This window comes from Macaca nemestrina, chromosome 1 (genome assembly GCF_043159975.1).
Source record: "Macaca nemestrina isolate mMacNem1 chromosome 1, mMacNem.hap1, whole genome shotgun sequence".
NCBI classification, from domain to species: domain Eukaryota; kingdom Metazoa; phylum Chordata; class Mammalia; order Primates; family Cercopithecidae; genus Macaca; species Macaca nemestrina.
Genome location: NC_092125.1, coordinates 146,596,064 through 146,615,108, shown reverse-complemented (window position 1 = coordinate 146,615,108; position 19,045 = coordinate 146,596,064). Strand labels below are relative to the sequence as shown.

Below are 19,045 nucleotides of genomic sequence, written 5' to 3'. Positions count from 1 at the left end.
GATGGGGGTATCTTGTTTACTATAGTCATGTAGTCAGAAGTGAAAAGTAACTGAAGACTTGACTATTACAGTCCTGTCTTAGATTCTATATATGTCTGCGCCCTACCTTAAGTGTGGTCGTTTGGAACTGAAGTAACATCTTTCTTGTTGAAAAATGTGGATGTATATGTCTTATCTGCATTAACAATGCTTCTGAAATATGACCTTACTAAATATATCAAGTCTTTCCATATATCATCTTTAGTATTTATCAATAAATATATACAGGAAGCCATGAAATACATGTATAGAAATAAATATTTAATATTTAGTTGGGTGACTATATTTGTACCATATTTTGTGAGAATACATTTTCTTTGGATTATAATAGTAATGTTTATTTTAGAAAATTTAGAAAAAGTGCTTTTGTATTTGAAGTCTCAGAGCAAGTAAGATGAAATGCTATAAAATTTATAGAACCATTGAAATGTTAGGCTCACAACAAATCTTTGATAATCTATATTCAGTTCAGCAGCCAAAACACTGGGGAGGAGAAAGGTTCTGTGGTAGTAAATACTAGCACTATTTAGTCACATAATTTTGAAATGTGGCATTATTTTTGTTATGTAGAATTAGAAGATAAGAAAATAAAGACCGTTAAATAAATAGCAGTAACAGACAGTACTGACATTTTTGGACATTACAGCTGTACTAGTTCTTAGCTTTCTAGTTGACACCGTTACCATTTGTTTATTTATCTATTATGTAACAAGAATGCAGATGCCATTTATTTGGTCCATAAGCGTAGTCACTCAGTTTTACAAAACATCTACTATAAATAACCTGAAACTATAACAATACACAAAAATTGGCTTCATACACAGACATACCAGGCAGTACAAACTGAAAATGTGAGTAAATTAACACTGTTTTACATTAATGTACATAGTGCCATTTAACATTTAAAAACAAGTTTCAATGCATAGCACTTGATACTTCTTTGAATCTGTTTCAGTCGGTTAAGAGTATAAAAATGGTTAGATCTAGGCTAAAATTCATTCTTCTAGCCAAAAATAAGGGCATAATATTTATAACCAGGTATCAACTTTACTAAACCACAATATTTTGAAACTGTTAATGATACCTAAGGGTATTTACATTAAAAAGACAACATGCATTGTGTTGTTTTTTCTCATGACTGGTTATGCACATACTTTGTTCAGAGGTTTTTTAAAACTATACTCCTACTTTCAGTATAGCATACTGCAGTGTGTCTAACAGTTCTAGCGAAATGAATGCTTTCAAAGGGAGCAGAATCATTTTCAAGTCACTGGTGTCAGTTTTTTCCCTTTGGAACAAAGGACGTAACATAATCTGGTTCTGCCCAGATAAATAAGTATTAAGAGGGCTCTGTTTAGAGGCATTTCTGTTCAATCTAATGCTATGACATCATCAAGCTCTTCCTTCTGTTCTGTACGTAACCTCTTTGTACCGAGATTCTTTCTGGTCTAATTTCCTCTTGTGCATTCTCTCTTCTTCACTGACGTCAGCATTCTTTGAAGAATCTTCTTCATCCGAATCAACTATGAGAACATCATCTTGCTCTTGAGCTGTGGAGGTGGAAGGCTGAGTTCCATCATTACTGCCATTGGTTATGCTTTTGGCAACATCTTCAGCTTGTTTTGGCCCCACTTTTTCTGGGGCATCACCAACAACTTCAAATTCAACATCCTTTCTTAGGTCTTCACTATGAAGAATGTTGATCAATAAAGTATAGTCCTGGAGGAAGTAATCTGCTTGAAGCCAGCTGCAATTTCTCATTCCAATTTCTGACAACTTCTTGTGATTATTAGCTTCTGTCTCTCCCTCTTTGGAAGATGTTAGGATTGTTCCTTTCCCATCTTTACTTTGGACATCTGGTGCTACCATAGTGAATTTTTCTTTCACTACCTTGTCTTGTAAGGTGAGAACAGTCACTTTATGGACATTCAGCTGTACAGTCACCTCTGGCTTGCTGGCACATATGTAACAATTGGGGTTGGGAGGATCCAGTGCACAAGGCACAAGACGCTTCTTTCTTGGGTTTGGTTGTTTATTCAAAACTGTTGTTCTGCACTGGTCTATTTTTCCTGATAAGATCTTCAATCCTTCCAATACTATCAACCCAGCAATCACTGCATTAGTAGTAGCAATAGCAGGAATAATATTCCCTGCCATTGATTTGATATCAAATCTACTCTTCATATTCATACTGAAAATATGCATCCTGAGGTTTGCAGCAGAGGTGACAAAATCCATTGTATATGGGTCATCCTTATCCCATATGAGCTCAGCTCCATCCCCCTTTTCTGCTAAATGAACTCTCAGAGTCTCAGTGCTGTGAGCTCCTCAAGAACCTGGTGCTCACCGGCTTCTCCCAATTGACCTGATTGATCTAGTTACTATTGATGTCACCAACCTCAACAGATAGTTTTTGTTTCAAAAGAAACATGTTGGAAGATCAAAGGCACAGGTTGCCAGGGAAAGTGCACTGCAATTTTACCTGAAAACTAATTTGCCTACCATTACAGCATCATGAACCCTGACTACAATATGGAATTTTTTGATAGTTTTTATTGGTTATGAATGCTTTAGATAACAGAGCTGCCCGAAACCATGTTAATAGAATGTGCCTGGCAGCTGATGTTCCTCTTACTGGAACTGGAACTGCTGGATATCTTGGACAAATAACTACTATGAAAAAGGGTGTGACCAAGTGTTATGAATGTCATCCTAAGCCAACACAGAGAACCTCTCCTGACTGTACAATTTGTAACACACCGTCAGAACCTATACATTGCATCATTTGGGCAAAGTACTTAAGTATCTTCTGACAGAACTGACCCTGAAGCTGCCTGGGAACCAACAGAAGCCGAAGCCAGAGCTAGAACATTCTAATAAAGATGGTGACATTAAATGTATTTGCACTGAGGAATGGACTAAATCAACTGGATATAATCCAGTTAAACTTTTTACCAAGCTTTTTAATGATGACATCTGTTATCTGTTGACAATGGACAAACTATGACGGAAAAGGAAACCTCCAGTGCTGTTTAACTGGGCTGAAGTACAAAGTCAAGGAGAAGAATGCATCAGATCAACAGAATGAACCCCAGTTAGGCCTGAAAGACCAGCAGGTTCTAGATGTAAAGAGCTATGCACGTCGTTTTTATTTATTTTTGAGACAGAGTCTAGGGCTGTTGCCCAGGCTGGAATGCAATGGTGTGATCTCAGCTCACTGCAACCTCCGCCTCGCAGGTTCAAGCGATTCTCCTGCCTCAGCCTCCCAAGTAGCTGGGATTACAGGTGCCCACCACCACGCCCAGCTGATTTTGGTGTTTTTTAGTAGAGACGGGGTTTCACCATGTTGACCAGGCTGTTCTCGAACTCCTGACCTCAGGCGATCCACCCGCCTTGGCCTCCCAAATTGCTGGGATTACAGGCGTGAGCCATCTCACCCGGCCTACCATTACCATTTCTATCCTTATTATTTTTATTTTATTGATTCCCTAGAAAGCAAACATAGGAAGACAGCAACTAGACACCAGGCATGAAATGTCAGTGTATATTTTTGCCTTCACACATAAGTGAGGGATGTTTTTAAAACCCTTTTTTAAAACTCCACATAGGTAATTGTTTTTACTGTTCACCTTTGAAGTGGGAAGTGTTTTGATAACTGCCACAGGTTGTTGAGTTAATAGCAATTTTGTGGTCGGTAGTTTTTTGAAGAAGCTGCTTTTATAGATTTGAATAAACAGGTAATAGATGAGAATAAAGGGGACAAATATTCAGCCAGGACTTTTTTTTTTTTTTTTAAGTAAAGAAGTAGTCATTGCCTGTGACATCTGTATTGAGAATCCAATTTTAAACTCTTCTTAATCCATATTATCTTTAATTCCTACTTGTCAATTCAGGAAGAGTGAGAAATGAATGACTGTACCTCATTATAGGTAGACGTCAGTATGTGTATGCACGGATTCAGTAACTTTAAAAGCCTGTGCCAGATGCAACTATTTAAAAGAACAATGTTTTCAATAATATGGGAGAACTAGCTTGTTTGTAATGTTAAGAGGAAAAGATAAGATTCAAACGAGTTTGTGTGTTATCAACTGATGTTTAATAAAAGCATACCTATAATACTTAGTCTATATTTTCCATTTTGGACTTCCTTTAAAATGTAACCAAAAAATTTAACACCTTTGCAAAACAACTTAGATCTCCAGATTTTTCCCTCAAGTCTTTTGCAATTTCTTTGTCAATATCTGATCTAAGACCAGTATTTCGTAGGTCTTTCTGGAGTATCCAATTTGATTTTCATGGAAGCAATAGTCCTCTTTCATTTCACACTCATATGTCTTTCATTTTTGCAGTTACAGTAACAGAGAAAACTGCCATAAACTAGTTTGGGAATAAACAACCAACTAAAATGAGAACTTTATGAAACTAGCAACTAAGTTGTTCATTATCTTTCAATTTGTTTTGCCTATTCCAAATTATTTACATTTCCATACAAGTTTTAGAATTAGTTGGTCAAGTCATACCAAAAAGTGCCCTGTGGTTTTCATTGGGATTGCATGGCATCTGTATATAAATTCTGGGAGAACTGACATCTTAACAGTAGTCTTTTAATCATGAATGTGGCATATCTATTTAGATCTTATTTAATTTTTCTCAGCAGTGTTTTTTTTGTTTTTTGTTTTTTGTTTTTCTGAGATAGAGTCTCACTCTGTTGCCCAGGCTGGAGCGCAGTGGCATGATCTCGGCTTACTGCAAGCTCCGCCTCCTGGGTTCATGCCATTCTTCTGTCTCAGCCTCCCAAGTAGCTGGGACTACAGGCGCCCGCCACCTCGCCTGGCTAGTTTTTTGTATTTTTAGTAGAGATGGGGTTTCACCGTGTTAGCCAGGATGGTCTCGATTTCCTGACCTTGTGATCCTCCCGTCTCGGCCTCCCAAAGTGCTGGGATTATAGGTGTGAGCCACCGCGCCGGGCCTCAGCAGTGTTTTATAATTTTTACTGTATGGTCTTGTGCATCTTATTGCAAAGTTTGTTTATATTTTTGTGCTATTTTACATGGTATTTTTTAATGTGAATTTCTGATTGTCTGTTGTTAGTAATATACAGTTGATTTAGGTATATTGGTTTTTATATACTGCAACCTTGCTAAACTCATTAATTCTCATAGCTTTTTTGATAGATTCTTTGAGAATTTCTACACAGTCAGTCATGCTGTCTGTGACAAGACAGTTTTACTTCTTGCTCTCTAATCTGTGTGCCTTTCTTTTTCTTGCCTTATTGCACAGGCTAGAGCCTCCAAGACAGTGTTGTATAAAACTGATGAGGGTGGACATTCTTGCCTCCTTCACAGTTTTAGGGTGAAAGTATCCAGTCTGTCTTTCAGTGAAGTATGATACCAGCTGAACTGAAATAAAAGGAGATCCTTTTATTAGTTTGAGGAAGTTCCCTTCTATTCCCAGTTTGCTGAGATTTTTATCATGAATTGATGTTGGATTTTGTTTATGTGCATGTATTAAGATGAATACATGGTCTTTAGCTTGTTTAATAAGGTAAGTTACATTAACTTTTGCATGTTAAATCAATCTGTATCCTTGGGATAAACTACATAGGTATGATAATTGTCCTTTCATTTCACTAAATTTTGTTAATTTTTGTCTCTATGTTTATAAGGGATTTCATGTCTGATTTTGATATCAAAGGCTGGCTTCAGAGACTCAATTGGAAAGCATTTTTTCCTTTTCAGTTTTCTTCAAGAGTTTGTGTTGATGTTTTCTTGTGTTGGTATTTTTGGTATTGGTATTTTTGTTTGTTTGTTTGGTAGAATTTTCTAAGCCATTTGGGCCTTTTGTTTATCTGTGAGAAAGGTTTGTTTTTGTTTTTTGTGCCAAGGTTTTTTATTTATACATTTGATAGATTTAAAAGGTTATTCTGTGTAGCTATACGTGAGCTTTGTTAATTTTTGTGTTTCAAGGAATTTAGCAATTTATCACATTTATTGGCTACAGTTGCTTATAATATTCCTTTATTGTCTGTAGTGTTTTCTCCTTTGTCATTTCTGATATTGATAATTTGTATCTTCTCTTTTTTTCTTATTAGTCTGGTTAGAAGTTTATCAGTTTTATTGATTTTGTTTTTTGGGGGGGCACAAAGAACTAGCTGTGGTTTAGGTCACTGATGTTAGAATTGCCTTCTTTTCTAATATGATCGTGTAGTGCTATGTGTTTCCCTTAAAGCACTGCTTCAGTTACATCTCACAATTTTGATGGTTTTGTTTTATTAGGTTCAAAATACTTTTCTACTTTCCTTTTTGTTTTTTTCTTTGTCCTCTGGGTTACTTGAAGTGTGTTATTTAGTCCAGGTATTTGTGGACATTTCAAATGTCTTTTCTGTTATTTTAAATTTAATTCTGTTTTAGTCAGAACATATTTTGTATGATTTGAGTACTTTCAAATATTTTGAACCTCATTTTATGAGTGAGAATGTGGTCTATCTTATCACATGTTCCATGTACTCTTGAAAAGAATGTGTATCTGCATTCTGGATGGTGTGTTCTCTAAATGCCAATTGGCTAATTAGTTGATGACTGTTCAAATTTGCTGTATCTTAGTGATTTTCTGTTTACTATCAATTATTGTGAGCATGATGGTGAAATCTTTGATTATACTTGCAGATTTGTCTGTTTTTCCTGTGAGTTTTTAATTCATATGTTTTTAAAACTCTTCTTATAAAGGTACAAAAGTGTTTAGGATTGTTATGTCTTTTTGATAAATTGACCCCTTTATCGTTATGAAATGATCCTTTTTATCTTTGCCAATATTCTTTACTCTGAGATCTGTTTGTCATTAATATGGCTATACCAGCTTTTTTTGATTTGTGATAACATGATATATTTTTTTCATCCTTTTCCTTTTAAGTTATTTAATGTTTCTCTCATTTAAAGTGGTTTTCTTGTGGTCAGGATATGGTTGAATCTTGCTTTATTATCTAGTCTAACAGTCTGCCTTTTCTATGGTGTGTATGGGTCTAGATAATTAGTACGTTATCTTTTAATGTACAACTATAAATGTTAGTAATTATAAATTAAGATTTAAGAATTTGAGTAATTTGATAGATCCCATCAAGTAATCTTATTCCTAAAATTTCTATTTTCTTTATTTTTTGAACTTTGTTTTATTTAGGCTTATTATTTCTAGGTTTTCTTAGGCCACCAAAAAAAAAAAGCCAAAATTGGGAAATAAACTGGGAGTACATTAGAAATAAAATGGTCTCCAAATATGAGAGATTATGCTACAGAGACTCCTATAAAATTTTAGCTATAAAAGGGTAAAATGGAGAATGGCACCTACAAGGTCACAAACCAGAGTCAACAAATGTTGACACCTGTGTTGCTTTCTAATATCTTCTGTTATCGATTTTAGACCACCTGCTCTTACATCACCTTGGGAGCTTTTTAAAAATACAGATTCCCCAGTCCCATGGAATTTGTTATACCCTGTAATCTATTTTAAGGTAATCTAACTTTATATATGATTCTTAGATTACTCTAGTCTCAGAAATCGTGGTCCTGCACTAGTTATCTGACCACTTTAATCTCTGACTTTTCTGCCACTTTCACTGTGTCCTTCAGAGTCTTGGCGCCATTAGAGGAAAAAACCTCTGAGGATTAGTCAGGTGTGATATTCCTAGAATATTATACTAAACAGTCTTGACATGTATGGAGCTTTAGCTTTGACTGTGCTATGTGTAACATTAGGTTGGTAGAGATCAAATCACCTCAAACTTTCACTTTTAACATTATCCTTCACTTCCTTTTAATGTTTCTTAGATTGCGGAGTGAAGAACTCTGTCTCCCATATGGTTTAATTTAGTATGTATATATTTTTTTAAGCAAATTTGTATGTCTGCTGTATACTGGGTAATAATGGTTATCACCTTTCTTTCAGAGAAAGAAGTAGCTTTTAAACAAGTTAGGCTCTCCTCCCCCAAAAAGTCACATTAATTCTACATGTTTTTTTTTTCGGTTTTCATGGTTTGATTGGTTCCAGTGTTCAGTTAGAAGGTACTTAAATTTATGTTGCCTAATTCAAATAGATTAATGAGGATGAGGCAGAGTAACTAATAAAACAGTTTTGAGTTACTTTGCCTCATCACCATTAATTTTATCAACCCATACCTTTTCATAATGATTGTAATTTTATTTCTGGCATAGGAAAATAAGCCAAAAATATTAATGGATTTAAAAAGCTAATATATAGGCTATGTAAAGATCAACAAATTATTTTAAAGTAGATATTAAAATGTCTATTGTATAGTAAATGGTAGTCCGCAAGATGAAGAATATTCTACTTGAGAATTTTTTTTCTTACACTTGTTTCATGTAATTAAAATTCAGTAAAACACAATTGAAACTCAAATTATGGTCCAGCATTAGTTTTTGTCAATTGATACAACTGTCCAGCATTTTACTGGTCATTATTGAGAATATCAATTGTCATTGCATTGTGGGCATGTTGAAGTGTCACTAGTAAAGAATTGTAGTTTACAGGATCCTGAATAATGGTTCTTTTTTGTTACACAAGACAAATGCAAAGGAAGACAATTTTTGGAAATTGATGTTTAGAAAAGAACATCTTTAGAATATTAATACCTGTGACTAATTTTTAAAGATTCATTAAAAATACAAATTCAACTGAAAAGCTATAACAGTTTCTCAGAAGATACAGAGCTGTAAAATATAAAAAGTATTAGGCCAGGTGCAATGGTTTACACCGTTAATCCCACCATCTTGGGAGGCTGAGGTGGGCTAATCGCTTGAGCCTAGGAGTTTGAGACCAGCTTGGGCAACATGCTGAAACCCTGTATCTACAGAAAATACAAAAATTAGCCAGGCATGGTAACACGCGCCTGTAGTCCCAGCTACTCTGGAGGCTGAGGTGAGAGGATCACTTGAGCCTGGGAGGTCGAGGCTGCAGTGAGCCCTAATCATGCCACTACACTATAAGCTGGGTGACAGAGTGAGACCCAGTCCCAAAAAAAATTTTTAACTCACTGTTTTAGTCTTCACAATGGGTAGTGTACAATCTACTTGAGCTTCAGTTTTTAACTAGTGAGCCAGGACTGGAAATTGTAGTTTAATCAGAATTTCTTCATATAAGAGAATGTTCCTAGATTAATATCTTTAACATGGTTCTTGAATTCTTGGTTGTACCCCAAAAACAGTTTCAGTTTAAAAGGGTGTGGGGTAATGACCATGATTCAGAATTAATTAATGTTGCATTTTCAAAGGGTTTTATAACAGTTTATGCTCAAGAACAATGTAAACATTTCACTCGTGCTTTTCATAATGATGGTTACAGCATCCTTTAAGGAGGAACTGACTAGCCTTAGGAGACTTAGTGGTTGGTGGGGAGCAGTGAGGAAGATGGGAAATCCAATTAGTCCAGTAGAATCAGTGCCATGAGTTAAAGGATAATTGACATGATGACCAGAATACCCTCACAACTAGTTTATACCATTAAGTTGTTTTTCACAGATCTAAGCTATATCTAAAATTCCAGTTAATGGGGTACAAATTAATTAGTTACATGGAAAAGATAATATTCTGTATCTGTCTTCTTAATAAGCCAACAGAAATGTCCTCTAGAACACTGATTCTCAAAGTGTTCCTGGACCATCATATCGGCATTGGGAACTGGATTGACAAATTCTTAGTCCTTGGAATTAGTAGCTAGGGAATGTGGGAAGGCAGGAATTTGTATTTTAACAAATGCTCCAAGTAATTCTGGTGCATGCTCAATTTGAGAACCATTGCTCTAGAATATGATGCATATCAAACTCCAGTGAAATAATAGCACGTTTTCAGCATTGCTAATTCTAATTTTCAACAGCTGCTGCATTAGGTTTTAGTTAATGATATCCAAACCCAGCTGGAGTTGAATCCTAGTTACTTCTTATTCTTTTTACTTACTAGTGAGTGGAGCACCAGGTGCAGTTGTTGAAGTGTGAAAATAATTTAGCTTTGTAGACAGTTCTGGCATTTCTTTCTTGATTTTGAAAATGCTTTAATCTTCTTGGTATGATATTTATTTCAACAATCAAAGCACATCTATTTTAATGGCAGTATGGACTTCTGCTGAGAATTTAAGGAAATCTCTGAATATTCCTACCAGTTTAATATCAAAATTAATATTTTAGCTGAATTACAAAGCTTATATATAATTTACTCCTGTTTTATTTTTCCATCAGTAAGTGCATTAAAAAATGTTTAATGTCTTCCTGACTAATTTACTTTCAACCGTCTTCACATCTTCTACAATATTATGTTTAGTTTTATTTTGGAAAAAAATGCTAGCAGAGATTTTAGTTAATGCATTCTTAGTAGTAAGGTCCAGCTGTTTGCTTTGTGAGTTACAAAACTCATGAGTCCTTCAAAAAACATTTTAAAGGCATGTCAGTAAGACATGAAGCTAGTATTTATCTGCTGCAGTATACTTGGAGTATTTACAAGTGGACAACGTGGTCAAAAGCACTTAAAATGTTTGTTAATAGATTAGTACATGATCTTGCAGTGATAGTGCAGATTTGTTTTTGGTTGTATGGCAACATATGTTCTAGGTAGTGTTGGTAACACAGATTTTTAGAACCAAAAGCTGATGAATTCAAAATTCTCTGTTGATGTTTAAAAATAAAAATTAAAAATAAAGTGAAAAATAAAATTCTCTTTTCTTAACTCTATACCTTCATGATTTCATTTACTCTGCCTTTGTGTTGTGACTCCTAATTTCTGTCTTTAGTTCATAACTTTCTCCTGAGATGTGTGTCTTCTGTAACCTGCATATTACTACCTGGATGTTCCATGGGCACCTGAAACTCACTGTGTCTGAAACTGATAATCCAAGTCTGTCCCTCACACTAACCCTGTAAATACATATGGAATCAGAATTACATTAATAGCCTATTTTTCATTATTATAATAGGCCAAATAGCCTATTTTGGCCATTACCCTAGATGTTTGCACAGGGCTTCATTCTCCATTGAAATTCCTTTCTAATATTTCTGAAAGTCTTCTAGAGATATCTCGTGGGGTTTTTTTTGTTTGTTTGTTTTTTGAAAAGCAGACTTCCCTCTATGCATAAGCATCGGCTTGGTTACCGGCTTGTCCATAGAACAGCTGTCTCTAATCAAGCATCATCATCTCTGCTGCTTCCCCAAGAGGAAATGCCAGAAAGTACGGAAGCCTTCATGGTGCTAAGATTGATGTCACATTTCATGTAGAAATGGAGAAAGTTCTCCTATGTCCTCACTAATGTCATACTTTATCACTTATGAACCTGCTTTATGTGCCTCTGTGAAGAAATGGCGAACTATATACCGGCTATTCATGCATTTCTTCCTCTAATATGTTTTTATTGCTAGGAAGCAACTACCCACCAAAGATTAAATTTCTCACCACAACCCCTGCATCTAGGCAGAGCCATATGACTAGTGTTTGCCAAGATAATTAAGAAATAGTTGTGCTTTCTGTACTCTATCGGCCAGCTGTATCAAAAGACTTCAAGGTACTGGGGAGAATGGCAAAGTCAGAAGAGGAAAGGAGCATAATTCCTTGAATTACTGCATAAAAGGCCATCTGCCAACCAGGAACACTCACATTGGTACTTGAGCAAGAACTAAACTTCTTGTGTAGTAAACAATCGAGATTTCTTTACAACAGCTGATGTTTCCCTAATTAATACAGTGTCCCCTTTATATTACAAAGCCCTTCTTCAAAACAGCTCCTTAATCATTTCCCTGCATTCCCTTTCTCTAAAAACTCAAACACATAAATATCCGGATATTCATGGGGCTGGGAGGGAACAGATGCCATATTACACTCTAATCCAGAACTTTTCTGCCATTGTGCCTTCCTCATCCTATTCTCTAGACCTGTTAGGCTTGGATATTGTTCTTACACAAGCTTGAAATAAAGCCATTATGAAAATCGGCTCTTTCATTGACCAGCTACATACTTGATTTCTCAGAACTTCATTGTAGAGTACAAACTATCCTGAATTCCTTTCTTCATCCCCATTTGTTCTTCCTTCCCCAATTCTCAAATTCAGTGAATGGCACCATCTTCCTCCTCAGTAAAGAAGCCTAGAGACAGCACCTTAGCCACTTCCAATCCCTCATCTACTCTTGTCACCTAAGCCTCTATCCCATTAACCTGTCTCCTTCCAGTCCCCATGCTTCTTCCTTATTGCAGTTGCTTTCCTTCAGTTCTTAATCCTCACTATGTCTTCAGGCCATTGATACTCAACTGTAAGCGTTATCACTCTATAAAATGATACCTTGGGGAAATCTTGCATTGCAGAAGTCCCATATAGGTTACTTAAAACTCTTAAAAAAAATGGCTCTTTATTGCTTATAGAAGTTGTTCTGAAAGTGCAGTCCGTGTACCATAGGGATCCTTAAGACTCCTTTAGGGCTTTCACAAAATAGTTCACAACTATTTTCATAATAATTCTACGATGTTAGTTGCCTTTTTCACTAGTTGATATTTGTCCTCATGGTAAACAGCAGTGGTGGTACCAAACTGTACTAGTAGGCATTGTGTTTTTTTGCTACCTTTCTCTAACAGCCCAAACCCTCAAAAGCCATTTTCACATAAGAATGTCCATCAGAAAGCAATAATTTTATTAAATCTTGACTATTTTGTGTATGTCCTTAATATTCTGTCACAATATGGAAAGTACATCAAGCACTTCTGCATACCACAGTACAGAGATTGTCTTGAGGTAAAGCACTTGTGTGATTGACTTGTGCTGTGGTTTGAATATGGTTTGTCTCTACCAAAACTCATGTTAACGCTTGGTCCCCAATGTAACAGCGTTGAGAGGTGGTGGTTTAAGACGCGTTTGGATCATGAAAAATCTGCTCTCATAAAAGAATCAGTGCAGTCTTGAGGGAGTTAGTGAGTTCTCACTCTCTGAGGACTACGTTAGTTACAATGAGATCAGGTCGTTATGAAGCAAGGTTGCCTGTTTCGTTTGCGCTACTATTTTCTGCACGTGTCAGTTTCTCTTCCATTCCTCCATCATTTTTTGATGCAGCATGAAGCCCTTACCAGAAGACAGCAGATATGGCTGCCCAGTCTTGAACTTACCAGCCTAAAGAACCAGGAGCTAAAGAAACTTCTTTATAAACTACCCGGTCTCTGTCATAGCAACAGAAAATAGATTAAGACAAGTTGCAAGCTCAACAAGGCAATATTTTTCATAGAACACTGTTTTTACTTGAAAGAATGATCAACACACAAACTATGTTTATTCAGACCTGTGTAGTTGGGAGATATTTTCTCAACAATGAACAAAATGAACTTGTCGCTGTAAGGAAAACAGTTGACAGTATTAGTTGCCAATTATAAAAATAAAAAAACCTTGTATCTGCCACTATGACCATAAGAGTTTCCCAATACTTAGACTTCTCTGAGATTGGTGGTATTATAATGAATGTGATTTTTACAATTGTATAATTTTTGTTATACAATTCTAATGTATTAATATTTGGAGGATCTGTGTAACTCCATATACCAGTATTTTTCAAATGACAGTGCAAAGTCTATCAATATAACAATATATTCACTGATATGAACATGAATAGTATATATTCATTAATATGGTTTTCTATCACTTGCAGTTAACTTTTAAGAAATTAATACTAGGTTTTAGTATAGAATTGAAAAAGAATATTTCCAATTATTTGAAAAGGCTACTAAAGTACTCCTTTTCCAACTGTATCTGTATGAGTCTGATTTTCTTCATTGACTCCAACCCAAATAATATATTATGATAATCTTTTGGAGAAGCAGATATGAAAATCCAGTAGTCTTCTATTAAGCCAGACATTTTAAAAGATTTGCAAAAATATAATGTTACACTGAATTTTTTTGGTTTTGGAGAATTTTTTCACGAAATCATGTCATTTATGCTGACATGTCATATTGTTATTTTAAAGTGAGTTAATGTTTCTCACTTTTAATTACTAATGTGCTATTGCTAGATGTAACCCACATAAACCAAAGCTCTTTGGTGTCCTTAACAATCGTTAAGTGTATAAGAGGCTCTGAGACCAATGAGTTTCAGAATGCTGGCTTATAGGATATGATTCATATTCCTAGTATGGTGATTAAGACACTGTGATCTGGCTTCTGCCCACTTTTCTGCCTTATGTTTTAGCTTGCCCTTTATCTTTCTCCTATCTTCTAAGCTTATTAAGAACCACTTTGAGGGTCTATGTGCACTATTCAGTGTTGCCCTCCAAGGACTTTGCTTATGCTTTTTCCCTTTGCCTAGAAGGTTTCTTTGTCACCCAGAAGGCACTTTTTTTTTTTTTAAAAAAAAGGCAAAGTCTCACTCTGTTGCCCAGGCTGGAGTGCAGTGGCACAATCTCGGCTCACTGCAACCTCTGCCTCCTGGGTTCAAGCGATTCTTATGCCTTAGCCTCCTGAGTAACCAGGATTACAGGCGCCCACCACCACACCCGGCTCATTTTTGTATTTTTAGTAGAAATGGAGTTTTACCATGTTGGCCAGGTTGGTCTCAAATTCCTGACCTCAGATGATCCACCCGTCTTGACCTCCCAAAGTGCTGAGCTTACAGGCGTGAACCACCGCGCCTGGCCCAGAAGGTACTTTCTTATCTCAGTCACCTTCTCTGGATCCTTTCCTAACCATCCCATTTTTGGGACCTCGATTGCATCTTGTATAAACTTTTTTTTATAACGCTGTACCACCAAACTCTCTAAGAGTAGGTGTATGTCCAGAACCTGGTGCAGTACTTATAAATTAATAGAGTCCCGTAAATCTTTATGAAATTATTTGATGAATTCAGTGGAAAAAGCTTGGTTATAAATGATCATATCATTCTCACTACTCAAAGATACATAGAACAGTATGGCTATGCTCAGTTACACAGTAATCATAAAAACTGTATTTTGCCGTGCACAGTAGCTCATGCCTGTAATCCCAGCACTTTGGGAGGCCGAGGTGGGTGGATCATGAGGTCAGGAGATCGAGACCATCCTGGCTAACACGGTAAAACCCCGTCTCTACTAAAAATACAAAAAATTAGCTTGGCGTGGTGGCGGGCGCTTGTAGTCCCAGCTACTCAGGAGGCTGAGGCAGGAGAATGGTGTGAATCCGGGAGGTGGAGCTTGCAGTGAGCCGAGATCGCGCCACTGCACTCCAGCCTGGGCGACAGAGCGAGACTCTGTCTCAAAAAAAGAAAAAGAGAAAAAAAAAAAGCTATATTTTTTGTCTTAAGGTAAACAAATACATCTGGGTGAAACTGAATAAAATAGGATTGTGGGAGAATAAGTAAGCATCCTACTCCCTTGCTCCCACCCAGTTGTTACTGGCCTGCTTCTGTCTCTATTTCTGCTTCTTTTGATTTTGTTTGAGCTTGGGGGTGAGTGGGTGGAGGGAGTCCTCCAAAAACACATCTGTACTCTAGAGGAGAAATTGATAGCATAGCTTTATGGAACTTATCTCAGGGTTATGCAATCCATAGGTCCCCTGATTTCAGCTCTCATCAGTGCAGGAATCCTTTTTCCATCATTCTTTGACAGTTCCTTATGCAACCTCTATATGAGTATCTCCAGAGACTAATAACTTACCACCCCCTAAACTGCCTGTGTCTTTACTTTGCACTACTAATTATTTGAAAGCCCATTCTCTCTTGATCCACAGTCACATCTTTTTTTCTGGAGTAATACTACAAAAAGGATTCTGCCTCTTTTTCACAATAACTTTTCAAGTATTTGAAGAGACTGTTAGTCATTTTTATGGATTTTCTCTTAGCTAAGTGCACTGTTTTTTTAAAGAGTTTTTTTATGTGGCATGATCCATCCAACTCATTCCCATTCTGGAGTACTCTAGTTTTTAATGTGTGCCTGAAATGACACATAATAGCCCTGTGTGACTGAATACAAATTTCTTAACAACTGTTCCTTCCTGTGACTTGAAACAGTAATTACTGTGTTGTGGTTAGGAATATAAGCTTTGGTGTCAGACAGATGAGGGTGTGAATTCTGACTTTGTTCCTGACAACTCTATAATTAATACCTCTGAGTGTAAATTCCGTAGTATTACCATATAGGATTATTGTAAAATTTAGGGGAAGTAATGTACATTTAAACATGAACCATTGGCCGGGCACAGTGGCTCATGCCTGTAATCCCAGCACTTTGGGAGGGGAATCATGAGGTCAGGAGATCAAACTATCCTGGCTAACATGGTGAAACTCCATCTCTACTAAAAATACAAAAAATTAGCCAGGTGTGGTGGCAGGCGCCTGTAGTCCCAGCTACTTAGGAGGTTGAGGCAGAAGAATGGCGTGAACCCAGGAGGCGGAGCTTGCAGTGAGCCGAGATCGTGCCACTGCACTCCAGCCTGGGCAACAGAGCAAGACTCCGTCTCAGATAAACAAACAAACAAACAAACATGGAGCATTGTTCCTGGCTCACGGTAAAGGTTCAAAGTAGAAGCACTTGTTACACTGATAACTATATGCCTATTGGCACAGCTTAAAATTGCCATTTTTTTTTGCTGCTGCTTCACATTACTGTTAATATTATAATCATTATGCTAGTATATTTGTTGTTTATCAGCTTGTGCTACTACTCAGGCTTTTATGCCTTCTCCAATTAGCCATCCCCACATCTTGAAAGCCAGCTCTGTCCTTTTAAGGCTGAACTTATTCAGTGTATTTTCCAGAAGGTTTTTCTCCAATTCTTGGATCCAGAAGTATTTTGTTCTTACTTATGGCATTTGTTACAGTGGCATTTGTTCAATTTCCTACAAGATAGACATTGAAAATAGGAACAGTTCACTTGAAAAACAGTTCACTTGAGAAATTTAGAAAGAGATGAGGGATAATGTGAGATTAATGTCTTAATAAAGCTCAAGAAAAAGGAAAAGCATATATAGTTGGACTCCCCATTTTGTATCAGTGTATTTATTTCAAGTGACTGAGACGAGTAAAGAATGAAGCCTTGAAGTCAGCTTACCTATGATTTTTAACTATGATATTTTGTATTTTAAAAATAGATACTTGGTGCAGGCATTATTGGCAGACAGAAGTAAAAGGCTAGGGTGAACAGGCTATGGGCGTCTGGTAAAATAATTTTTTCCCAAAAATACTATGGCAGTTTCATTCCCAAAAGGTGGATGCAGGTAAATCTGACTCTGGTCAGTACAATCAAGGCAAATTGGTGTTTTTCTAAACTGTGAATTGGGAGAGGATTCCACTTATAATTTGAATAACAGGTCTCATCTCTATACGTATGTTGGTATATTTAAAGAAAAACTTAGGCCCTGTATTAGACCTACTTCAGACCTTACAATCTGTATAGTAACCCATAAATAAAGAAAACCTTTGTATGTTGTGATTTTTTTTCCCTATTCAGGAATAATACCTAGAATATTATACAATTACTAATTTGGGGAATGATATCAATAATCATGTTGTTTTTGGCTTTGGTTGTGGTTTTTTATAACTTTTTAAATTTTGAGATAATTATATATTCACAGGAAGTTGCAAAGATAATACAGCATGTTTTGCTTTTTAACACCTAGAAGACAACCATCTTCTGTCCCTCTGTTTCACTTATTTACCATGTCTATTTCACAGGAATGTTGCAGGAAACAATTGCAAAATGCTTTTGCAATCCCAAAATAAAATGCATCAAAAAATTTTAAAAGGCATTTGCAAAAAAAAAAAAGATATTTCTATAATATTGTAATGCTGTATTTAAGTATAAGGCTCTACCTCTTTCTATAATAGAAATAGACAAAATCTCAGACAATCAGTATAATGTGGAACACGAGCTCTAGAGTCACATTGACCTGGAATGGTGTCCTGACATCAGTAAACAGCTGGTGATCACTTAAAGAGACTCAGTTTTCTTCTTTAATTGGGGATAATAATTCTGCCTCTTAGGTTTGCTTTAAGAATCATGACATGGTGTATATAAAACACAACACAGAGCATAACAGATGATATACATAAAACACTTAAAGCATAGTGAGAATTCAGTGTTAGCTATTACCAATACTATTTTTTCATGTAGATGATTAGTGTATTTCTCAGATTGATAATAAAAGAAGGTTATAACTTGTAAGGATTTCACATTTTTAAATTAATGTAATAACTATAGAAAAGTATAGCCAAACTTGGCAAGTACATTTAGTAAAATATAACTCATATTCCTTTAACGTAGTAACCTTAGCAGCAACACAAAAAGAAAAGAATCGGTGGCTTTTGGATTGATGGGATATTTAACAATTACTTTGATGTTTTTATCTAATAGATCGTCTCAGGAGCATTAACTCCAGTATATTTTTAGTGATAACTTTATCACAGATGAAGTTGTGAAAGAAAATTTGATATTTATTTTGTAATTTTTTAATGTATTTTCAGAATGTTAAGAATTAACATATATTTAATGTGGAAGCATAATGTTTTGTAAAACATATATCTAACAAGGGCCCACAAAAAATTATTGTACATGAAGATACTCAATAAATATTTGTTAAATTGAGAATAAATGACTAATTTATAAACTGTTAAATGTTTTATAATTTCTGTTTTTAATATTATTAAAATGAACCTGTATTATAAGATCTTAATATTTTGTGAGTACTTATTTTTGGTAGGTTTTTTTGAAGTGAAATAAACATAAATTAGCCATTTTAAAGGGAACAATTCACTGGCATTTGGAACATTCACAATATTGTACAAGCACCATCTCTATCTAGTTCCAAAACATTACTCCAAAGAAAACACCATAACCGTTAATCAGATGCTTTCCATTTCTTCCTCCCCCATTCCCTGGCAACCACCAATATATTAGTATATACTGTTTCATTTTTACCTATTCTGGATATTTCATATTAATCCAATTATATGTGACTTCTTAACATATTTTTTATGTTCATCTATATTGTATTACTAATATATATGAGTACTTCAT

The 19,045-nt window shown here is 35.7% G+C and overlaps 1 protein-coding gene and 2 pseudogenes across 3 annotated transcripts in view; 2 read left to right on the top strand and 1 right to left on the bottom strand.

Moving 5' to 3' along the window:
• The window catches only part of LOC105482793 (heparan sulfate 2-O-sulfotransferase 1), a 197,153-nt gene that overhangs the window by 127,523 nt on the left and 50,585 nt on the right, over positions 1-19,045 (top strand). The gene's annotated exons all lie outside the window — the stretch shown is intronic.
• Positions 1,410-2,470, bottom strand: LOC112426878 (SUMO-activating enzyme subunit 2 pseudogene; annotated as a pseudogene).
• On the top strand, positions 2,347-15,306 carry LOC139359999 (SUMO-activating enzyme subunit 2 pseudogene; annotated as a pseudogene).